Here is a 24,308-nt window from a genome sequence, read left to right as displayed (position 1 = left end):
TTAACCCTTAAAGGTTGTCAAAATTGCCAACCCAAGCTTCTACCAGCAAAACGTGGCCCGTCCACTTGGGTTGGCAAAGGGTGTCCATATTAACAAGGTCTTAGTGAAGGAAATAAAGGCGGCATGATAACAAGTGGTTTCATCCCCCAAACAGAGGATCCGTCCACCACCCATTATCCTACCTATTGTCCAAGGATCCATGATCCACAACCCGAAAAACTATTGTTCAAGTACAAACCAGCATTGTTTAAAACATCAACAACCAAAAAAAAACATTAAAACCATAAAAATGGGCTCCGGTCACGTCTAGATAAATCCATCATCGCCCATTTCTGCAGCTCACACCTTCGCTGCATCACCATCACCACCAGCATCAGCACCACCAGCTTGATCCTTAGCCCCGCTGCCACCTGCCTCAATTGCCAAGACCTCTGTAGCCTCCTCCTCGTCATCCAGCTCAGCCAGCTTAGCCTTCCAGCCCTCCTGGTCCCAATTGGTCCTGTCAAAGTCAGGATCCTCAGCCTCCTGGGCCATCTGCAGCTTGATCTTGTACATAGTGATGGCAGCAGAGACTTTAGCATCCTCCATCACCTCATGCTTCTCATGATCAGCATTGATCTGGGCCATGACCACCTGCTTCTTCGCCAAGTTCAGCTCCCTTTCAAGAGAAGAGATGGTCTCATCCTTTGCCAAGAAGATCTTTTGGAACTCCAGATGCTTCTGCTCAGCCTCTTCAACATATGCGTCAAAGAGCATCTGGATCTCGGCAAATTTCTGCAAAAAAGACAAGGTAAAGTTCAGGATCTGTTATCCTCAAATGGGCAGGATAACCAGTCAGGATTGAGGATCCTTACATCAGAAAAGTATTCTTCAAACTGGTGACGGATAAGGGGCAGGCCTTCGAGATTGTCAGCTTCAGTGGCCTTCCTCTTCTTTCCTCCCTTGGAGGTGACAGGCTTAGGGATTGGAGCGCTTGGGCTAGCAGCAGACTTCTTCTTTCCGGACCGGGGAGCCATAGTGCTGAGATCACTAACACTGAAGCGGGAGGCTGACTTTGAAGATTTTCCAGCACCTACAAAGAACAAATAACAGATAAGTATCCTTAATCCTCATTTATTTACTTATATATAAAAATAAACACTTACTTGACATTGTTACTGAACCGGAGGATACTTCTTGTGAATCCTTGGTGTTTGCTTGAAATGATCTTACTGCAGGATCAAGGCTCCAGAAAGCAGCAATCCTTTCTTTTGTTGCAGGTGATTGAATAAGGTGAGAGACTCAGATAGCTGCACAAAAAATAGAAAAGGATCAGTTATCATCAATAAAGACAGAGTTATCCTATGATCCTTCTATAAGGATCCTATATCCTACCATGGGTGGTCCACTTTATGGGGAGATCTTTCCCACCAGGGATAGAATCCCTCCTAACAAAGAAGAATCGCTTCTTCCAGTTGGTATCGTTTTTGGTGGTCTTGAGGATTGGATGAGGATCACCGGGTTTATGTTTGAACAAGTAACGGTGAGATCCATGGCTCACAAGGTTGTAAAATTCAGCTAGTTCCGACATTCCCAGCTCAATGCCTTCCTGCTCAATGATGCTCTCTAGGGTATATAAAACCCTCCACATCATTGGCATGGCCTGGATATAACACATGCCGGTGAGGGAAAAGAAAGACTGGGTGAAAGCAGGGAAAGGATAGGAGTATCCTGTCAGGAATGGGATGGCCAGAAAAGCGACCCGGGTGTTCGAAACGAAGTCACTTTTGGCAGTAGGGTCATGTAACATTTGTGCTTGTAATCATTATGAATAGTTCAATTATCAATAAAACAATGTTATTTGATCCCAATGTTTGTTTAGTTGTGTTTTACATTTTTCATGTTTTGACTTTTGTTCAATTTCAAACTCTACATCGCTTTCTTGAGAATTATACGCAAACTGGTGCATAAACGTACTCAGTTTAATGCGACAAATACTCTGGAACATCAACATATACTCAACATACCTTAAATAACCTTTACATAATTTAGAAATAAGTTTTAAAGGCCTTGGTATGGCAAAAACAAGTTAATTCGCTTACAGGGACTAAACTAGACAAACTGCGAAAGTATGCCAATTTGAACTGTAACGAACATTCTGGAACATGTCCATAAGTTAAACATACCATAAATATCCTTTACATAGCTTAGAAATAGGCTTTGAGGGGTTTGGTATGCTAAAACAAACTTTTGGATCATTCAGGGGCTAAAAGTGTCAAAAAGTGCACAAGTTTGCACTTTCGCGCATAACTTACGTTCTGAATACATCCGGACATCCAAAAATTTATGTAAGCATCCTTATATTATGCCTTAGTGTTTGGCATGAGAAAAATCCATTCGTCGCGTCATTTGGATCATTTTTCGCGCTTATGCGCATTCCGTCGTAATTAACCGAACATCGCATTCGTACGGCCAAACGAACCAACATCCGGCATATTTTTGAGCATGTTTCATGTCCACAATGTTTAGGCACCATTTTAGGGCCTTAAAGTTGGCTTTACGGGCCTTAGAAGTGCTGAAAATGCCTTAAATACACAACAGGGACCAAAACTGTCATTTCTGAAACTTTGTGCAGATCAGACATAGCCAGGCGGCTCGCCTGAGTTTTGTCTGATCCTGATGCGGGCCGCATGGCCCCTTCAGTAACAGAAACTTTGTTTTCTTGCTAAGAATGGCCTTTCAAACATCCCAAAGGGCAATGCCCTTTCACAATCTGTAGAGTTAGGGTCACATTAAGCCACCACAACATCTTGACAAGTGTACGGCTTGGATCGTGGCACGATATTCAAGAAACGATCCTAACGGCTTTACTTTTCCTATAAATACCCCCCCCCCTTTTGGCTAAAACCCACAAAAATCTGATCTAAAGCTCTAAGTTGGAACCTTTGTTTCATACCTGAGCCATTTTGATCTAGATTAGCATTCGGGGACCCTTCGAAAGTGTTCTTTCGTTCTTTTATTCGCTTTTCGAGTCCGAAAGTCAGCGTTTTGTTTGACTTTCTGCGTTGACCAGCCTATGGTCAACACGAAGTTCATTAGAACTTCATAACGTGAGCATGATCACGATGGTTATAGTCCGTAGTGACTATACCTACTGATTACCACGTTATCTAGGCTCAGTGACGAGTTGTAGTTTTGGCCAAAATGCGCATTCTTGCGTATTTTGTAACCAAACTACTCGTGAGCATCAAAGCCGTTTGTTTTGATGCCAAACCTGTTTTCTAAACTTAGTTAAGCATGTCCTAACATGCTTAGCTCGTCACTTTTAGTTTAATGCATATATAGGGTCGTAAGGTAAGCGATCTAAGCAATCGCTTATACTTTCGAACCCGACCCATTTGGTCGATCATTAGGATCCGACCAAACACATTAGGTGACCATAGCTATAACCTTCCGAGGTTATACCTTATGGCCACGATGTTAGGCGTTCCAAACGCGTTCTACGCGAACGACGCGTTAAGGTAGCATAAGCTACCTAAACGAGTCGTAATGGGTCGCAAGCACCTAGGTTAGGTTTCATTTTAGTATGTAGGCTTTGTTAAACCATATTACACGAGTCTCCATACTCGTTTGGTTTACGAACACGCATACTATCCGATCCTTCCGATTTTGGTCTGGTATATTAATATAGCTACCTATTAGGTGCCGTCTGATATTCCGTGATCCCTAGCATTATTTCGTTGTTACACAAGGAATTCAAAGCAATCTCAGGTGAGTACATTGAACCCCTCTTTTACTGTTTTCCAAACTGTTTTGGGGTGAAACGCATGTGCCTACTTGTTACTTTCATGCTTTTCATGCTTTCACATCATATACCTGCTATGTTCGTTAGTACATTATAGTACATGATTTCATTACATTTCATGCTATGTATGCCCATTGTGTGCGTACTTAGTACATTGTTTTACATCACATTTCATGCTATGTATGCCCATTGTGTGCGTACTTAGTACATTGCTTTACATTACATTTCATGCTATGTATGCCCATTGTGTGCGTACTTAGTACATTGCTTTACATTACATTTCATGCTATGTATGCCCATTGTGTGCGTACTTAGTACATTGTTTCACATTGCATTTCATGCTATTTATGCCCATTGTGTGCATACCTAGTACAATTGTTTACATAACATGCCTTCATTTTGGTATAACATTTGGTTTGTTTAACATGGATCAATACATTCATTAACATTGATCACGCCATTCGTTAGTAGGTAGTGGTACCATAGGAATTGACAACTCCCGTTCCTGAAATCCTGGGTTTGTTTGGATTGGAAGGAATGACCGAATTCGATATACATAACTTAGATAAACCTTTAATTTGTTTAAGGGTTTATCGCCACAGTCTCAAGGCTTGGATGTATGCATTTTCACAATACCGCATAAATGTTTATATCAGAAGAGCATGCATTGTTCCACAAAACATAACGTTGATTTAAACCATGTTTTACTTCAACACCTTGTTTTGTGTATTTTACATATGGTTTAGTTGATACACTTCACTTACCATACATGATATATTTTGAGTACACAATACATGATCTACATTAAACATAGACATTTTGACATTGATATACACATTTGGTGGTTTACATTGAACATAGACATTTCGATATGGTTTACACAATAACACTTGACAATTTATTTATACATGAACAATTTACATGGTGGTTGGTTTGGGTAAATGGTTGGAGTAACGTGGCGTATGTAATATGATACAAACATGGTGGATACGCCGCTGGTACTTCCTATATATAAATGCTTGTATAATATTACATATCGTAGCGTTATCTAAGTCATTTCAGTTTAGACACATTACATTTTACATAAATAACATACTCTTCACAAGACATTATTTTTACAAACAACTTATCTTATTCAACTCATTTTACTTGGTTACTCGTTTAACCTTACACTTATCTATACATATCATCTGATATTATCGTTTTTCAAATGGTTTACAAAGCAAGACAAATTACAAGGTTCATGACTGACTGTTATTAAACATTTCTTTAAACTCAAGTCATGAATCCCATTTTCACAAAACCTATGTATCTCACAGGCATTTTTATGCTGACGTACCTACTTTCACATGTGTTTTCAGGAGCTATTCCATAGGATGATGATCATGACACTAGGGTGGACCTGTGCCTTAGAGACTAAAAATGAAGATAGACTAGTTTAATTATGTCAAGAACTCTTTGCTTTCCTGTTTAAGACAATGTATTACTCTTGTTTAATAAATAAAATGTAACTTTGATTTCCATGGTTATGAAACAATTACTTCTGTCCCAACACTCCCCGGCGTTTCCGCCGCGGTTGCATGTTATACGCGGCCGGGGTGTGACAGAAGAGTTGGTACCAGAGCCAATGGTTATAGGGAATTAGGTTATTAGTAATGCTTTGACCTAGACTATAACTTTCTAGGACCCTAACACAAGTTATCTTGTGTTTAGATTTTAAAACATGCACTTCACCTATCCTTAGGTGATAACCACAACGGGAACTTCGATTCCGAATCCGCTTTGAAAATTAATCATCTTTTCTAGGATGATTGATTACTAGGTTTTGAACCCTCTGTTATAAGGTTTTGAACCCCTTTGAATTTTCAAAAGTCTCGTCAAGGTTTTTCGGGTTTTAATAGTGTGAACACGTGTGAACTGGAAGAGTGAATGCCTGTACCCTGAGTTTTCTGTCTAAGGCTAGAGTGTTCGTACAAATCCACATAATCGGACCAGTCACTCTTACCTGGGAACTCTTGGGGTGAGTGTTCACTTATAGGCGAACATGTCTTCGCGATACATTATTTTTGACCCACTTACTTTGACTAGACATTTCGTGTCGCTTGTTTGCTTTGCGATGCGTAACCACCATCTTTGCTTTTGTTGATTCTGTTTCATCTCATTATCTTCATCCAATCATCTAACTCATTTCCTTTCATGTTTTTCCTCTTTTAGAATGCCTCCTCGACGCGAACACCAGATAGCAACTGCCGAGCTGGCAGTGCGCAGCAGATGGCTGCTCAATTCCCAAATCTCTTTGCTCAATGGAACCAGGCCAACAACAACAACAATGGTACATGCAATTTCAAGAACTTTAACTCGGCTAAACCACTCAAGTTTAGTGGTTCTGAAGGAGCAACTGGCTTCTTCAATGGTTCGAGAGCATCGAGAATACTTTTCGCCATGTGCAGTGTCTGGATAATCGCAAGGTCGAGTTTTCTTCGAGCGTGTTTCAGAAGAGGGCTCTTACATGGTGGAATGGGGTAATGAGAGACTGTGGTGCAGACGTTGCTCTAGCACAGACATGGGCTGAACTGAGAGCTCTTATGATGAGGGAGTTTTGTCCTCGTCATGAGCAACGAGCGTTGGAGAAAGAGTTTGATGATTTGAAGGAAGATAGTGGCGAGCACAGGGCATATACTGATAGGTTTGAGGAGTTGAGTCTACTTTGCCCGACTATGGTCGCCCCACTCGATAAGGCCATCGAAAGGTACATCGACGGCCTTCCTGACTCGGTACAAGACATTATCACTGGTAGCAACCCTACCACACTCCGTCAGGCGATCGAGTTATCAGCGACACTGACTGAGTCGCAGATTCGAAAGAATAAATTACGCAGGAAGGGTGACAAGGGCAAGAAACAGTCGTCTGACAAGGAAGATAGCAAGAAAGGTCAAAACAAGAAGGGAAAGGATTCTAGTTCCTCAAGGGGGTCAAGGAAGCGTAAGGCTTCCCAAAACTATGCTGTCACTACCCAAGCTAACCAGGCAGCTCCCAACCAACCCGCACAGCCTCCAGCAAAGAAGCCCTATTCAGGAAGTGCACCTTTGTTCAATCGATGCAACAGTCACCATCAGCCGCAACATCAGTGCCGTTTCTGTACTAACTGTGGGAAATCAGGTCATCTTGCTGATGTTTGTCGGTTTGCTCAAAATCGCGCAGTTCAGAACCCGGCTCAACAAGTTGCTCAGCCTCCTGCTCAGCAACAGGGTCAGGCTGCACAACCAAACTACCTACCAGGTGCTTGTTATAACTGTGGGGATCTGACCCACTACAGAAATCGGTGCCCAAGGCTAGCCAACCAGAACTAGAATGCAAACCAGAATCAGGCTCAGGCTTGAGGGCGAGTCTTCAACATGAATGCTCAAGAGGCACAAGCAGACAATGAAGTGGTGAACGATACGTTCTTTATTAATAATCAGCCTGCATCTGTTCTTTTTTATTCGGGTGCCGACAAGAGTTTTGTGTCATTGTCTTTTGAGCCAATGCTTCGCGTGTCTAGAATGAAACTATGTAAACCTTTGACAGTAGAGGTTGCCAGTGGTGAACCCATTGTTCTTGATTCTGTTCTCCGCAACTGCCAGTTGAACCTTAACGACCATATTTTTCCTATTGACCTCACGCCAATGCAACTTGGAAGCTTCGACGTTATTGTGGGTATGGATTTGTTATCTAAGCATCACGCAGAGATAGTTTGTTCTGAGAAGATTGTTCGTGTGCCGCTATCGACAGGCGAGATCCTACAGGTTCGTGGTGAGAAGCCTGCCGGTGGTCTCAAACTCATGTCTTGTTTTAAAGCACGGAAGTATCTACGGAAGAACTATGTGGCTTTCTTAGCACATGTTACAGCAGATAAAGGCAAGGGTAAGTCTATTTCAGATATTCCTGTCGTTCGGGATTATTCTGAAGTTTTCCCTGAAGAGTTACCTGGTCTACCCCCAGCACGCCAAGTCGAGTTCTGTATTGATCTCGTACCTGGTGCAAATCCCATTGCCAGAGCTCCATATCGTCTTGCACCGTCTGAGATGCAAGAGTTGTCTAAGCAGCTGCAGGAACTCTCCGACAAATGTTTTATCCGTCCTAGCTTTTCACCTTGGGGTGCTCCCATTCTCTTTGTCAAAAAGAAGGATGGATCTTTCAGGATGTGTATCGATTATCGTGAGCTTAACAAGCTTACCATCAAGAATCGATATCCCCTACCTCGCATCGATGATCTCTTTGATCAATTGCAAGGCGCTTCTTATTTTTCAAAGATTGATCTGCGATCTGGATATCATCAACTCCGTGTGCATGAAGAAGATATTCCCAAGACAGCGTTCCGTACTCGCTATGGGCATTATGAGTTCACAGTCATGCCATTCGGTTTGACTAATGCTCCTGCTGTTTTCATGGACTTGATGAATAGGGTCTGCAAACCTTATTTAGATAAGTTCATCATCGTTTTCATCGATGACATTTTGATATATTCTAAGACGCGAGCTGATCATGAGCAACACCTTCGTCTTACTTTGGAACTCCTAAAGAAAGAGCAACTTTTCGCCAAATTCTCCAAGTGTGAATTCTGGCTTAAAGAGGTTTAATTCTTAGGACACATTGTCAACGAACAAGGTATTCATGTAGATCCCTCCAAGATCAGTGCGATTAAGGATTGGAATACACCTACTACTCCTACTGAAGTTCGTTCTTTTCTTGGTCTAGCGGGTTATTACCGCCGCTTCATTGAGAACTTCTCAAAGATTGCAGTTCCTCTAACTGCTCTAACTCAGAAGAACAAGCCATTTGATTGGGGAGTCAAACAAGAGGAAGCGTTTCTGACTTTGAAACAAAAACTTTATGACGCACCTGTCCTAACTTTGCCCGAGGGCAATGATGATTTCGTCGTTTATTGCGACGCATCTAAATTAGGTCTTGGCTGTGTCCTGATGCAAAGAAACAAATTATAGCATACGCATCGAGACAGTTGAAGATACATGAGAAGAACTACACCACTCATGATCTTGAGTTGGGTGCAGTTGTCTTCGCTCTTAAGATTTGGAGACACTATTTGTACGATACAAAATGTGTGGTTTTCACAGCCCACAAAAGTCTTCAGCATATCTTCAATCAGAAAGAGCTCAACATGAGGCAGCTACGTTGGGTTGAACTTCTAAACGACTATGACTGCGAAATTCGCTACCATCCTGGTAAGGCGAATGTCGTAGCCGATGCTTTGAGTCGCAAGGAACGTACTAAGCTTCATTGTGTTCGTGTCCAATCTGTTATTTAAGCTCAATCCGATATCCAAGCCCGTATTTCTCAGGCTCAACAAGCTTGTGTTTCACAAAGTTTGATGGATAAGGAATTTCCTTATCACATAACACCTGCTCTAGAATTGAAGGACAATGGATCATATTACTTCATGGACCGCTTGTGGGTCCCAAGCCAAGATAATCTTCGTACCTTGCTTATGGATGAAGCCCATAAGTCTCGTTATTCTATTCATCCTGGCTCAGATAAGATGTATAAGGATCTTCGTATTCAGTATTGGTGGCCTGGTATGAAGAAAGACATTGCCCTATACGTATCCAAATGCCTTACTTGTCTTAAGGTTAAGGCTGAACATCAGCGTCCTTCCGGATTATTGGAGCAACCAGAGATCCCAGTTTGGAAATAGGAAAACATTACTATGGATCTCATTACCAAACTCCTGCGCACAAAGAAAGGTCACGATGCCATCTGGGTAGTCGTTGATCGTCTTACCAAGTCAGCGCATTTCTTGCCAATCAGTGAGGATTTTTCGGCTGACAAACTTGCTCAAATCTACGTGGATGAAATTGTAGCTCGACATGGTGTTCCTTTGAACATCATTTCTGACAGAGATGCTCGTTTCACTTCTCATTTTTGGAGAACCATGCAATCTGCTATGGGGTCCCAACTTAATCTGAGCACAGCTTATCATCCACAAACGGATGGTCAGTCTGAAAGAACAATCCAGACACTGGAGAATATGCTTAGAGCTTGTGTGATCGATTTTGGTGGTAGTTGGGATTCACATCTTCCATTGATTGAATTCTCCTACAACAACAGTTATCACTCCAGCATCAACATGGCTCCTTTCGAGGCTCTCTATGGTCGAAAATTTCGTTCACCAGTCTGCTGGAATGAGATTGGCGAGGCTCAACTTACTGCACCTGCCCTCATTTTAGAGACAACAGATAAGGTTAAGAAAGTTCGTGATAACCTTCAGACAGCTAGAAGCCGTCAAAAGAGTTACGCGGACCTAAAACGCAAGCCCTTGGTTTTTCAAGTCGGTGATCGAGTATTACTTAAGGTCTCAACTTGGAAAGGTGTGATCAGATTTGGAAAGAAAGGAAAACTTGCACCTAGATACGTTGGACCATTCAAGATCGTCGAAAGAATCGGTAAGGTAGCCTACAGACTTGAGTTACCTCCTGAACTTGGAAATGTTCATCCAACCTTTCACGTGTCCAATCTCAAGAGGTGTTTAGCTGATGAGAACCTCCACATACCGCTTGACGAAATTCGTGTTGATAAAACACTGAAATTTGTTGAGAGACCGGTGTAGATCATGGAACGTGAAGTCAAGTGGCTTAAACGCAAGCGCATTCCTTTGGTCAAGGTGCGGTGGGAATCTAAACATGGACCCGAGTTTACTTGGGACCGCGAAGATCAAATGAAGGCAAAGTATCTGCATCTTTTTCCACGAGTTTCCTCTAAATAAATTTCGGGACGAAATTTCCACAAGTAGGGGAGACTGTAACATTTGTGCTTGTAATCATTATGAACAGTTCAATTATCAATAAAACAATGTTATTTGATCCCAATGTTTGTTTGGTTGTGTTTTACATTTTTCATGTTTTGACTTTTGTTCAATTTCAAACTCTACATCGCTTTCATGAGAATTATACGCAAACTGGTGCGTAAACGTACTCAGTTTAATGCGACAAATACTCCGGAACATCAACATATACTCAACATACCTTAAATAACCTTTACATAATTTAGAAATAAGTTTTAAAGGCCTTGGTATGGCAAAAACAAGTTAATTCGCTTACAGGGACTAAACTTGACAAACTGCGAAAGTATGCCAATTTGAACTGTAACGAACATTCCGGAACATGTCCATAAGTTAAACATACCATAAATATCCTTTACATAGCTTAGAAATAGGCTTTGAGGGGTTTGGTATGCTAAAACAAACTTTTGGATCATTCAGGGGCTAAAAGTGTCAAAAAGTGCACAAGTTTGCACTTTCGCGCATAACTTACGTTCTGAATACATCCGGACATCCAAAAATTTATGTAAGCATCCTTATATTATGTCTTAGTGTTTTGCATGAGAAAAATCCATTCGTCGCGTCATTTGGATCATTTTTCGCGCTTATGCGCATTCCGTCGTAATTAACCGAACATCGCATTCGTACGGCCAAACGAACCAACATCCGGCATATTTTTGAGCATGTTTCATGTCCACAATGTTTAGGCATCATTTTAGGGCCTTAAAGTTGGCTTTACGGGCCTTAGAAGTGCTGAAAATGCCTTAAATACACAACAGGGACCAAAACTGCCATTTCTGAAACTTTGTGCAGATCAGACATAGCCAGGCGGCCCGACTGAGTTTTGTCTGATCCTGATGCGGGCCGCATGGCCCCTTCAGTAACAGAAACTTTGTTTTCTTGCTAAGAATGGCCTTTCAAACATCCCAAAGGGCAATGCCCTTTCACAATCTGTAGAGTTAGGGTCACATTAAGCCACCACAACATCTTGACAAGTGTACGGCTTGGATCGTGGCACGATATTCAAGAAACGATCCTAACGGCTTTACTTTTCCTATAAATACCCACCCCCCTTTGGCTAATACCCACAAAAATCTGATCTAAAGCTCTAAGTTGGAACCTTTGTTTCATACCTGAGCCATTTTGATCTAGATTAGCATTCGGGGACCTTCGTAAGTGTTCTTTCGTTCTTTTATTCACTTTTCGAGTCCGAAAGTCAGCGTTTTGTTTGACTTTTTGCGTTGACCAGCCTATGGTCAACACGAAGTTCATTAGAACTTCATAACGTGAGCGTGATCACGATGGTTATAGTCCGTAGTGACTATACCTACTGATTACCACATTATCTAGGCTCAGTGATGAGTTGTAGTTTCGGCCAAAATGCGCATTCTTGTGTATTTTGTAACCAAACTACTCGTGACTTAGTTATCTTGGCTTAGCCGTTTGTTTTGATGCCAAACCTGTTTTCTAAACTTAGTTAAGCATGTCCTAACATGCTTAGCTCGTCACTTTTAGTTTAATGCATATATAGAGTCGTAAGGTAAGCGATCTAAACAATCGCTTATACTTTCGAACCCGACCCATTTTGTCGATCATTAGGATCCGACCAAACACATTAGGTGACCATAGCTATAACCTTCCGAGATTATACCTTATGGCCACGATGTTAGGCGTTCCAAACGCGTTCTACGCGAACGACGCGTTAAGGTAGCATAAGCTACCTAAACGGTTCGTAATGGGTCGCAAGCACTTAGGTTAGGTTTCATTTTAGTATGTAGGCTTTGTTAAACCATATCACATGAGTCTCCATACTCGTTTGGTTTACGAACCCGCATACTATCTGATCCTTCCGATTTTGGTCTGGTATATTAATATAGCAACCTATTAGGTGCCGTTTGATATTCCGTGGTCTCTAGCATTATTTCGTTGTTACACAAGGAATTCAAAGCAATCTCAGGTGAGTACATTGAACCCCTCTTTTACTGTTTTCCAAACTGTTTTGGGGTGAAACGCATGTGCCTACTTGTTACTTTCATGCTTTTCATGCTTTCACATCATATACCTGCTATGTTCGTTAGTACATTATAGTACATGATTTCATTACATTTCATGCTATGTATGCCCATTGTGTGCGTACTTAGTACATTGTTTTACATTACATTTCATGCTATGTATGCCCATTGTGTGCGTACTTAGTACATTGCTTTACATTACATTTCATGCTATGTATGCCCATTGTGTGCGTACTTAGTACATTGCTTTACATTACATTTCATGCTATGTATGCCCATTGTGTGCGTACTTAGTACATTGTTTCATATTGCATTTCATGCTATTTATGCCCATTGTGTGCACACCTAGTACAATTGTTTACATCACATGCCTTCATTTTGGTATAACATTTGGTTTGTTTAACATGGAACAATACATTCATTAACATTGATCACGCCATTCGTTAGTAGGTAGTGGTACCATAGGAATTGACAACTCCCGTTCCTGAAATCCTGAGTTTGTTTGGATTGGAAGGAATGACCGAATTCGATATACATAACTTAGATAAACCTTTAATTTGTTTAAGGGTTTATCGTCACAGTCTCAAGGCTTGGATGTATGCATTTTCACAATACCGCATAAATGTTTATATCAGTAGAGCATGCATTGTTCCACAAAACATAACGTTGATTTAAACCATGTTTTACTTCAACACCTTGTTTTGTGCATTTTACATATGGTTTAGTTGATACACTTCACTTACCATACATGATATATTTTGAGTACACAATACATGATCTACATTAAACACAGACATTATGATATTGATATACACATTTGGTGGTTTACATTGAACATAGACATTTCGATATGATTTACACAATAACACTTGACAATTGATTTATACATGAACAATTTACATGGTGGTTGGTTTGGGTAAATGGTTGGAGTAACGTGGCGTATGTAATATGATACAAACATGGTGGATACGCCGCTGGTACTTCCTATATATAAATGCTTGTATAATATTACATATCGTAGCGTTATCTAAGTCATTTCAATTTAGACACATTACATTTTACACAAATAACATACTCTTCACAAGACATTATTTTTACAAACAACTTATCTTATTCAACTCATTTTACTTGGTTACTCGTTTAACCTTACACTTATCTATACATATCATCTGATATTATCGTTTTTCAAATGGTTTACAAAGCAAGACAAATTACAAGGTTCATGACTGACTGTTATTAAACATTTCTTTAAACTCAAGTCATGAATCCCATTTTCACAAAACCTATGTATCTCACAGGCATTTTTATGCTGACGTACCTACTTTCACATGTGTTTTCAGGAGCTATTCCATAGGATGATGATCATGACACTAGGGCGGACCTGTGCCTTAGAGACTAAAAATGAAGATAGACTAGTTTAATTATGTCAAGAACTCTTTGCTTTCCTGTTTAAGACAATGTATTACTCTTGTTTAATAAATAAAATGTAACTTTGATTTCCATGGTTATGAAACAATTAATTCTGTCCCAACACTCCCCGACGTTTCCGCCGCGGTTGCATGTTATACGCGGCCGGGGTGTGACAGGTCAAAAGGTTTAAAGACAGAACCGCCGGAAAGCAGTGACGAATTCGGTCGATCTCTGGATCAGTGAAGCAGCAGAGTTCCTTCGGAGAATCTTTGATAATTCCTTGGCTCTTTAGGGGACTATCTTTTTGGTGATCCTTAGCCGGTGAGGATCTTAAAACCATCTTGGCCATGGGTGATGATAAAGAAAAAAGGAACAGCGGAAGAAGATGAAGAGAGAAGGGAGAGAGAAGTACCTGATCAATCTTCGAATGAGGATTTAAAGGGTGTAACGCACGAATTTAAATGCCTCTTGATCCTTATCTCTAACTTGAATTTATAATGATGATTTTGCAGGCAAGTCATGTCGATGATGTAAGACCAGCAACGGCTACTTAGATTCTAACAGTTATATATCCGTTAGTCAATTCATTGGGGATAAGATCAAAAAAATATAACTCGTTAATTTACATTCTACTCCTCATATTTTGGGGGCAATTGTTAGGGGGGATTTCCAATCCTAAGGATCACGGATCCTCAAGTACTGCCAGGATCACGGATCCTCAATTCTGTTTGAAATAAGGATCCTCAGAAGGTGTTGCAGGATCAGGATTCAGGATCCTCATTGTTATCCTTACACTAACGGTTGTCTACATTGAATGTGAGCTTATTTTTCAGGAGTATACGCATGGACCAAGTCTTACTGATATTCTTGGAGAATATGCCCTCAATATTCCGCACGTGCTTGGCCTTTGTGAACTTTATGGAGATCGTGGGAAGCTTGCACATTTAGCGGATAGTTAGATATCTAGTTATTTCTAATTTTAAAAAGGGGATAACAAGCTTAGATTATAACATTCAGCTAGGTTAGCAAATACACACACACTCGAAACTGCTCTCAACAGTTCATTTGGCGATTTCATACACATTGCACTCTAGTGATCCTTGTAACAAGCTTGTTATCATCTCGAGTTGTAACAATCATTTGTTTAATCATAGTTGGTGATCGGTAGTTTCCATCACCCGAGGTTTTTTATGCCGGAGATCAATTCTTGATCAAGGGCTTTTTCCTCGTATAAATCCTTGTGTCACTTGTTCATTTCATTTGCAAGTTGATCATACAATTGTTCATTGATTCAAGCATCACACCTCACTACAAAAGATTTGGTTGTATTATCCTAGCTTGATTTTTGACCAAAACAGTAATATAAAGAGAGAATTGATATTTGTCTTATGAATGTTATGTATAATTTGATATTGGGAGTTTACATGAAAGTCCCAAAGGATTAAATTATATAGGTCACGTAAAGTAAGTTCTCGAGAACAATGTGATCATTGTATACATATTCGGATTTTGAATAGGTTATGATTTTTTACATGTTGGATATAATTGAAACTCCTGATTAGTTTCTAAAGTAATTGGGTGCTTAAAAGGTTAATTGAAACATCTTAACGATGTAATACTTGTGCACCAAGAAACGTACATTGAAACTTGTACCCAGTGATTGTGATATCTCAATAAATAGTGTACACGCATGGTACAATATGGAATTTGAAGATAAAACCAAGTGTTCATGACATTTTTGCAGTATGATATAGATATCTATGTGTTATATTGTTGGTGCATCTACGTCTGTTAACTTCGTCTTATTCGAGTCTTATGTCTAGATAGGATAAACTAGCACACAACAGGATCAGAAATTAGGGTTTTATATGTATATGTATGTAATTCCGCTTGAAAGTGTCAATGTCCAGTTCAAGCGAAATCACTAACATTGTAATTCCGCTTGAAATGGGCAGTGACAGTTTCAAGCGAAATCACTAATTCTGCTTGAAACACATGTCATATTCAAGCGAAATCAGAACCCTATATATAGGTGTGTGCTGAGTTCATTTGGAGCGGAATTAGATCATTTGTGCTGAGTTGAGGTGCTGCCGAATTTTTGTCAGAAATCTTTGTAAAAGCTCAGGAGATCATTAATAGAAAAGAATTGAAAAGGAACAAGTTGTTTGACATTGTTTGCATTGATTCCGCCTTTTTAAATGATGATAAACTACTCATACTGACTATTTAGGGTCACACGACGGTCCAACAAGTGGTATCAGAGCTCAGGACGAGGAGTTCATACCAATTCAGCTTGATTTCATCGGATTCTCTCACTTCTACCCTTTCTTTTCTGATTTGAACAAGATTTAACGGTTGAAATGGCCTAAATTTCACATATATCACGTAAAACATAGTTTTAATAAACCCTAGAAAGAATCAGGTCAAAATTCGGGTTAAATCTGATAAAAAATGAACTAAAACCTTATTCCGCTTAAACGAATCATCTTATACCGCTTGAATCTGCTTTGTTATTTCAAACGGAATTACTTATTCCGCTTGAAAGTGTTGTTGTTTTCAAACGAAATCAGATTCCGCTTGAAAGTTATTGTCTGATTTCGCTTCAAATCAGATCCCGCTTGAAAGATATTGTCTGATTCCGCTTGAAATCACATTTTCGCTTGAGAGTTCAAACGAAATTAGCTATTCCGCTTGAAAGAACTTCATTCCATTTGAGTTGTTATTTCGCTTGAAGGCTAATTTCGCTTGAAAGTTAATTCCGCTTGAGCAGTATTCCGTTTGAAGCTATTTCGCTTCAACTGATTCCGCTTGAAGTTGCTGTTTTCAAAATTTCAAAAAATTTTCTAAGTGTTTGTTGACTGTTTCAGGTACGTGAAAGATGAACGAATTCATGAATCCTTTTAGTGATATGTATGCCTTTTCTAGAAACTCTGGAGATGATACTTCTAGTAACACCAATGAGAATACTCCGAGTACGAAGAAAACTTTGTCTGACACCTTAAGCGTGGAGAGTGCATACGGCACATATAACAGACCTCCAAAGTTGATCGCAATCGAAGAGTACAGTCGGTGGGCCAAGAAATTTGAAGAGTGGTTAAAAGCATTTGCGTATCCCAGCTGGAAAAGTCTAAAGAATGGATACAATGATGGAGGACAACGTGGTGAAAATCTGACAACAATAGAAGATATAGAGAATTTTGTTGCCGAGCAAAAGTGCATCGCATTGCTATTTCAGTCTGTCAGAGAAGATATAATATCATTGATCGAGTACAAAAATGCTAAAGATCTTTGGAAAAAGTTAGAAGTGAAATGCTTAGGAAGTGCTGAAATAGTAAAAAACAAAAAGAAACTGTTGAGAAAAGAGTTTGATTTATTCAGTTATTTAATAAATGAATCTGTTTCTAAGATGATTGAGAGGTTCGGGCACTTGAAGTTGGAGCTGGCGAGACATGGGATTGTATATTCTCAAGAAGAATTAGTCGACAAATTGTTTAACTCGTTGCCAGATGAGATGGATTGGCAATACTTTGCGTTGATGTTGAAGAATACAATCGAGTCAGAGAAGCTTACGGTTGATTTGTTGATTGAAAGACTGGAGAGTCACGAGCTAGAGATAAAGAAATCATACAAAGTCAATCATTCTTCATATCAGCAGAATTTGGATTTGTATTATCCAAAAAGCATGATTCCCAAGAATGTGTCTCCCAAGACAGCTTTCTCTGCTGAAAATTCCAACACATCTAGCAAAGAGAGTTCAAGCAGTGGATTTCACAGTGGTTCTTCGTCAACTTCAAGCCAATCAGCTGCAAAGAACTTATTTCATTGCAACATCGCTGTGGATTTAAAGAACGCTCAAAACTTTAGCGAGGAATCTACAAAGCAACAGATGGTGTTCTTAGCTTCTGTGCTAGAGTCGTATGAGAGCCTTGTGGCAGGCAAGATAGGCAACACCAACCTAACAAAGGAAGACTACGATCAAATAGATCCTGAGGAGATGGAATTGATCGACATAAGGTGGTGTATGGCCAGTGCAGTGAGAAGGGCACAACGTCTCATGGAGATTACAGGAAGAAAGTCTATTGGTGGACCATCTACCAAGTTAGGCTTTGACAAATCGAAAGTCACCTGTTTCAAGTGTAAACAGAAAGGTCATTTTAAAAGAGAGTGCCGAAATGCTTATGCTGATGATTCTGAAAATCCGTTTAGAGAAGATAACTACAAGAGAGCGATTTATCATCAGAACAAATCAGAACCGCCAAGAATGAAGCAGCTTGAGGATACATCCAAAGAGAAATCCAGAGCTCTCACTATAATTCATGACGACGAAGGTTTTGACTTGAGCGAGTTGTTGCCAGAGGAGGATGCGGTTGGATATGCATTTGTGGCAAAGTCTATTGAGCCTGTTCCTTTTAAAGACAATAGAAATGAACAAGAGAAGTATGTCAACAGAAAGATGAAAGCTCAAACCAGGATGATCAGAATATCTGGTATATTCACTGAAGCTAAAAGGGCAAAGAGATGGGATCCAGACAGAGAATGTTATCTTGACCCCATGGGAAACATTGCTATTGATTCAAAGACCCTCAATCTTGATACCATGATTCAACAAATTGCTGAAGAAGAAGAAGAGGGTTGGCAAAGATTATGGTGGGGAGGTGGAGAAGAGAAAGAAGAAGAAAACGAGGAAAAGCCAAAGAAGATAGATGAAGGGATCATTGATACGTCATAGGAGTTGACAGCTGAAAACTTTGGAAAGATGACTGACAAGGTGCTGGCTGCTAAGGAACTTGAGGTAGACTCTAAGTCTGAATCTGAGTCTAAAAGCCAGGTTAGTTCAAATGCGTCAACATGTGAGTCAGGTAAGAAAGTCAAAGGTGACAGTGACTGCAAAAATTGCATCAAAGAGTGCAAAGTTTGTAGTACAATCACTTACCTCAATAGTAAGAAAGTTGAAGATCTGACTAGTAGAGTCATAAGTGTGGAAGAGCAGATCCTTAACCGTGATAAATTGTTGAAAGCTTCAAACGACAAATTAAAAGAATTAATTGACAAGATTGAAAATGATAAAATTGACAAAGAAAGAGTTAGGAAAGAAAATGAGCAGTTAGTTCTTGAAAATCGTCAGATTTCAGAAAAATTTGAGAAGCTTAAATGAACGGTTAAAGATGCTGATGAAAGAAATGGTAAGACAACTAAGGAAAATATTCATTTGTCGGGAGTTCTTAGGGTGAAAGAAGAATTAATCAACCAGCAACTGGATGAAATTGCTAAGTTGAAGCTTCAGTTTCAAGAAGCTGAAATTGAAAATGAACGCATCCAGTTGAAACTAAAAAGTTACAACTCCGCAAGCTTTGTTTTGCAACACATTGTTCCCAAACCCATCGAGAAAAACAAAGCAGGCGAAGATGTCTTTTCGGATGGAACCGGGGTGGGTTATCATCAAGTTCCACCACCAGTTCTAAACAATTATTCGAAAAAACAATCAGGGTTGGTTAATGTTGAAGATGATAATGAAGTGAAACTTCAGGACATAATTGATGTCACATTTACTTCATCTTCCGATGACGATAATGTACAAACTGAAGTGGTGAAAAGTGTGGTTGAGAATGTTCTAAAATCTGAAAGTGACACTACTAAGGAAGATGAATGTTTCTTGGACAAATACATTCCGAAATGAAAGTCCAAAAACAACTTAAATGAAGAACCTAATCTTGTCATGTATAAGATGTTGGGATCGGATAAGTTGTATTTGGATTCTGATTTTCCCCTGGAGAATGTAAATGTTGCTAAATTGATAAATGTGTTTAAATTGATTGAAATTGATCTATCTGAAGTGAAAAGCTTAAACCAAACAAAAAGGCAAATGAATTTTGAAAAAGATAAAGCTTACTACAAGAAGCCTGTTGTTCCACCACGTTTTTATAACAACAATCGAAACAGATGGTTGGGTGGTTATCAAGGTGGTAAGAATTATCAAAGAAAAAATGTTAAAAAAGTTTGCTGAGAAGAAACTGTTTGTGAACAGTTCAAGTTCACTTTCTGATGAAGAATCTGAGATTTTTTCGAAATCAAACAAAGAATTCTGTGAGAAGAAGGTTTCACAGCCTCAGTCTAAAGGCACAAGCCAGGTAGTTGACACCCGAACATGCTTCAAATGCAATCAAGTTGGACATATTGCATGAAAGTGTACCAACTTGAAGCCTAAGACTGAAGTTGTTAAGATTCTGAAAAAGAAAGATGATGTGAAGGGAAAAGCTCCATTGATTGTTGAGAAAAAGGTTTTGAAAAATGAAAACATTAAAATCAAAACTGAACCTGTTAAGAATGTGGTAACTAAAAATGACAAATTTTACAAACGGGTTGCATCATCTCAACAAACATGGAAGCCAAAAGTTGCTGAAAAGAAGACAAGTTCTTCAAACCCAAAGGTTTCTGAGATTGAAAAACAATCATCTTCTACCACACCGGTGAAGATGGATGTACCTTTGGATTACTATGAGAAACTTGAAAAATCAAAATCCATGGTTTCTGAAAAGAAAAATGTTCAAAAGAAAGACCAACCATCTGGTCAACCTCCGAAAGATGAGTTTTTCTTATACAAAGAGGTTGAGGTTGGATCTGAAGAAAGTCTAAAAATGAATGACAAAAATTTTCCGCCACTTTACACTACAAAATCTCACATCAAAATTGAACTACCTGAGTCAAAAGAGGCTTGGGTAGCATCCAAATCTAACTAAAGTGTTTGTGGTTTGTGTAGGAGCTTCCAAGATCCGTTTCACGATGGATTATGGATAGTGGAGCTTCTCGGCACATGACAGGGAAGAAAACATTGCTGTATGATGTTAGAAATTTCAATGGAGGTTATGTAGGGTTCGCAGGCAATCAAGGTAGTAGAATTATTGGTGAAGGAACGTTATCCAATGGGATTGTAACGTTTGAAAGAGTGAATTACATTGCTGAGCTTGAGAATAATCTGCTGAGTATCTCGCAGATTTGTGATAGGATGTATACTACGTACTTCACAGACACAGAATGTTTGATCTTGAAACCAGGATTTGTTATCCCTGAAGAATGGATTATCATGAGGGCACCAAGAGTCAATGATCTGTACGTGTTGGATATGAGTGTAGCTACTACAACTACGGGTCAGGCTCATTGTTTTGTATCTAGAGCAACGGAGAAAGAATCACAGTTGTGGCACCGCAAGATGGGACATATACATCTGAGGAAAATGAATCACATGGTGCACAATGATTTAGTTACGGGTGTTCACAATAAAGGTTTCCATCTGGAAGGGGAGTGCATTAGCTGCGTCAAAGGCAAGCAGAAGAAAAAGTCACACCCTAAAAAGCAAGTCAATTCAGTCTCAAGACCTTTATAGAGACTTCATATGGACTTGTTTGGTCCAGTGAACATCAAAAGTATTACTGGTGATTACTACTGTCTTGTGGTTACTGACGATTATTCCATATTTTCATGGGTGTCATTCTTAAAAACAAAAGATAAGACGTTTGATAGTTTGATGGCGTTGTTCAAAAAGATTGAAAATTTGTACCAAAGGCGTATCAAAAGAATCAGAAGTGATAATGGTACTGAATTCAAGAATAGCAAGATGGAAGAATATTGTGATGAAAGAGGTATATTGCATGAGTTTAGTGCTCCGTACACTCCGCAGCAGAATGGAGTCGCTGAAAGAAAGAATAGGACACTAATCGAAACGGCCAGAACAATGCTTGCTGATTCAAAGCTACCGATAAATTTTTGGGCAGAAGCAGTTTCCGCCGCATGCTATACGCTCAACAGAGTTCTCACTGTCAAGAAATTCAACAAAACATGCTTTGAGTTGATCAATAACCGCAAACCAAATCTGAAGTATCTTGAACCGTTTGGGTCACCCTGTACTGTTCTAGAGCCTTTTGGAAAGTTTGGTCCGAAGAGTATTGAGGGAATATTCATCGGTTATGTAAGTCCATTACACCGAGTCTTCGTTCCAAGTCTGAAGCGGATTATTGAAGCTCACAATGTTGAATGTCAAGGTAATACAATGCCGCCACAGAATCCTGGAGATTCATGGCGTTACCATTACGACACTTTGTGGGATTCGTTTGACATGATGGAAGAACCAGAAGAGGAGGAAGATTTCTATGACGAGTTGGATATTCTGAGGGAGTATGAGTCATCGCAGGAAAGGTTCCCAGCTGAGTATTCAAGGCGACCACGACAAACTTCAAATGATAATGAAGCAGGTCCAAGCAATGCTGGTGAACATGATGATGTCCAACAAGATGAAGTTGCTCAAGATAATCAGACGGCAGAGAATGATAATCAAGAATCTGAGAACGGACCGATATTTGATCATGGTGATTCAGATTCTGAGGGGAGCAAATTCAGATTTCAGGTCAAACAAACCCAGTCAGTGAACAAGTTGCAAATCAAAATGTTACCAATCTGGAAAGCGATGTAGATGTTCCAAGCGAAGTGATGCCAAGAACTCTTTTATACCATCCAGAGGAATTGATCATATGAGAATTGCAATCAGGCGTTCATACAAGACGTCAAATTGACCAAGGGCTTACTTGCTTTTATTCTACAGTTGCTTCTTTACAAACTGATTTTTCACGTAGTTGTTTCATTTCGCAGATCGAACCGAGAACATACAAAGAGGCGTTAACTGAAGATTCTTGGGTCAATGCTATGCAAGAAGAGTTAAGTCAGTTCGAGAAGTTAGGAGTGTGGAAGTTGGTAGATTTGTCGGACGGTCACAAGAAAATCAACACAAAATGGGTATCTAAATGCAAGAGAGATGACCGAGGAGTTGTTGTTCGAAACAAAGCTCGACTCGTAGTCCAGGGCTTTAGTCAACTTGAGGGTATTGATTTTACAGAAGTTTATGCTCCTGTGGCTCGACTAGAAGCAATTAGGATCTTTCTGGCATTTGCATCGTGGAAAAACTTCAAAGTCTTTCAGTTAGATGTTAAATCGGCGTTTCTTTATGGGAATGTTAAAGAGGAGGTATATGTCGGACAGCCGCCGGGCTTCTCTGATCCAATCCACAAAAACAAGGTTTATTTGCTGGATAAAGCGCTGTATGGTTTACACCAGGCCCTGAGAGCTTGGTACGAGACTTTGTCTCAACACCTACTAGCTAACAGCTTCATCCGAGGAAAAGTGGATGCCACTCTCTTCACTGAAGAGGTCGACGGACATCTTCTGATCGTTCAGATATACGTGGATGACATAATATGTGGGTCAACAAATGAAAAACTATGCAAAGATTTTGAATCAGTTATGAAGCAAAAGTTTGAAATGTCATCGATGGGGGAGATGAAATTCTTCTTGGGACTTCAAGTTGAACAACTACCTGAGGGAATTTTCATACACCAGACGAAGTATGTTCATGATATCTTAGAGAAATTTGGGATGTCAAGTTCTACTCCAGCTTCAACCCCTCTAGCGACTAATCATGGGATAAACCCAGATCTCACCGGAGACAGGGTAGATGAAACGACGTATCGTTCCATGATAGGATCATTGATGTACTTAACTGCTTCAAGACCCGATATCATGTATCCAACGTGCCTCGCAGCACGGTTTCAGTCAAGCCCCAGAGCTTCGCATATGGTAATTGTGAAAAGGATATTACGCTACCTGAAAGGAACTCCAACATTGGGGTTGTGGTATCCAAAAACAGGCGATTTCACGCTCGAAGGGTATTCTGATTCCGACTACGGAAGCTGCAAAGTCAATGCTAAATCAACAACAGCGGGTTGTCAGTTCTTTGGACCACGCTTGGTCACCTGGCAATGTAAGAAGCAGACCTCTATGGCTCTATCCACATGTGTATCCAGCAACAGATGCGCGACTACGGTTTGCAATTTCTTAACACCCCTATCTTTGTTGATAATGAGGTCGCAATAAGTATAACGAAAAATCCAGTACATCACGCTAAAACTAAACAAATAGAAATTCGTCATCACTTCATCCGAGATTGCTTCGAGAAGAAGTTGATACGAATTGAGAAAATCCACACTGACGAACAGAAAGCTGATTTACATACCAAAGCTTTTGACAAATTACGTTTTAAATATCTTTTAAAACTGAACGGTATGATGCTTTTCTCGGTGTCGGATGGAATTATTGGCATTGATGAGGATAACATTATAGATGATGATGTTGAGAAACAATCTGCAATGGTTTGTTGATTTTTTACTTGTTTTGGTATTTAGGGGGAGTAAATATATTTTCAGAAAATACAAAAAGAGTAAAAAATTCAAAAATCCAAAAACAA

Source organism: Helianthus annuus, chromosome 17 (genome assembly GCF_002127325.2).
Source record: "Helianthus annuus cultivar XRQ/B chromosome 17, HanXRQr2.0-SUNRISE, whole genome shotgun sequence".
NCBI lineage: Eukaryota > Viridiplantae > Streptophyta > Magnoliopsida > Asterales > Asteraceae > Helianthus > Helianthus annuus.
The sequence above is the reverse complement of the archived record's forward strand: the minus strand, read 5'-3'. Positions refer to the sequence as shown.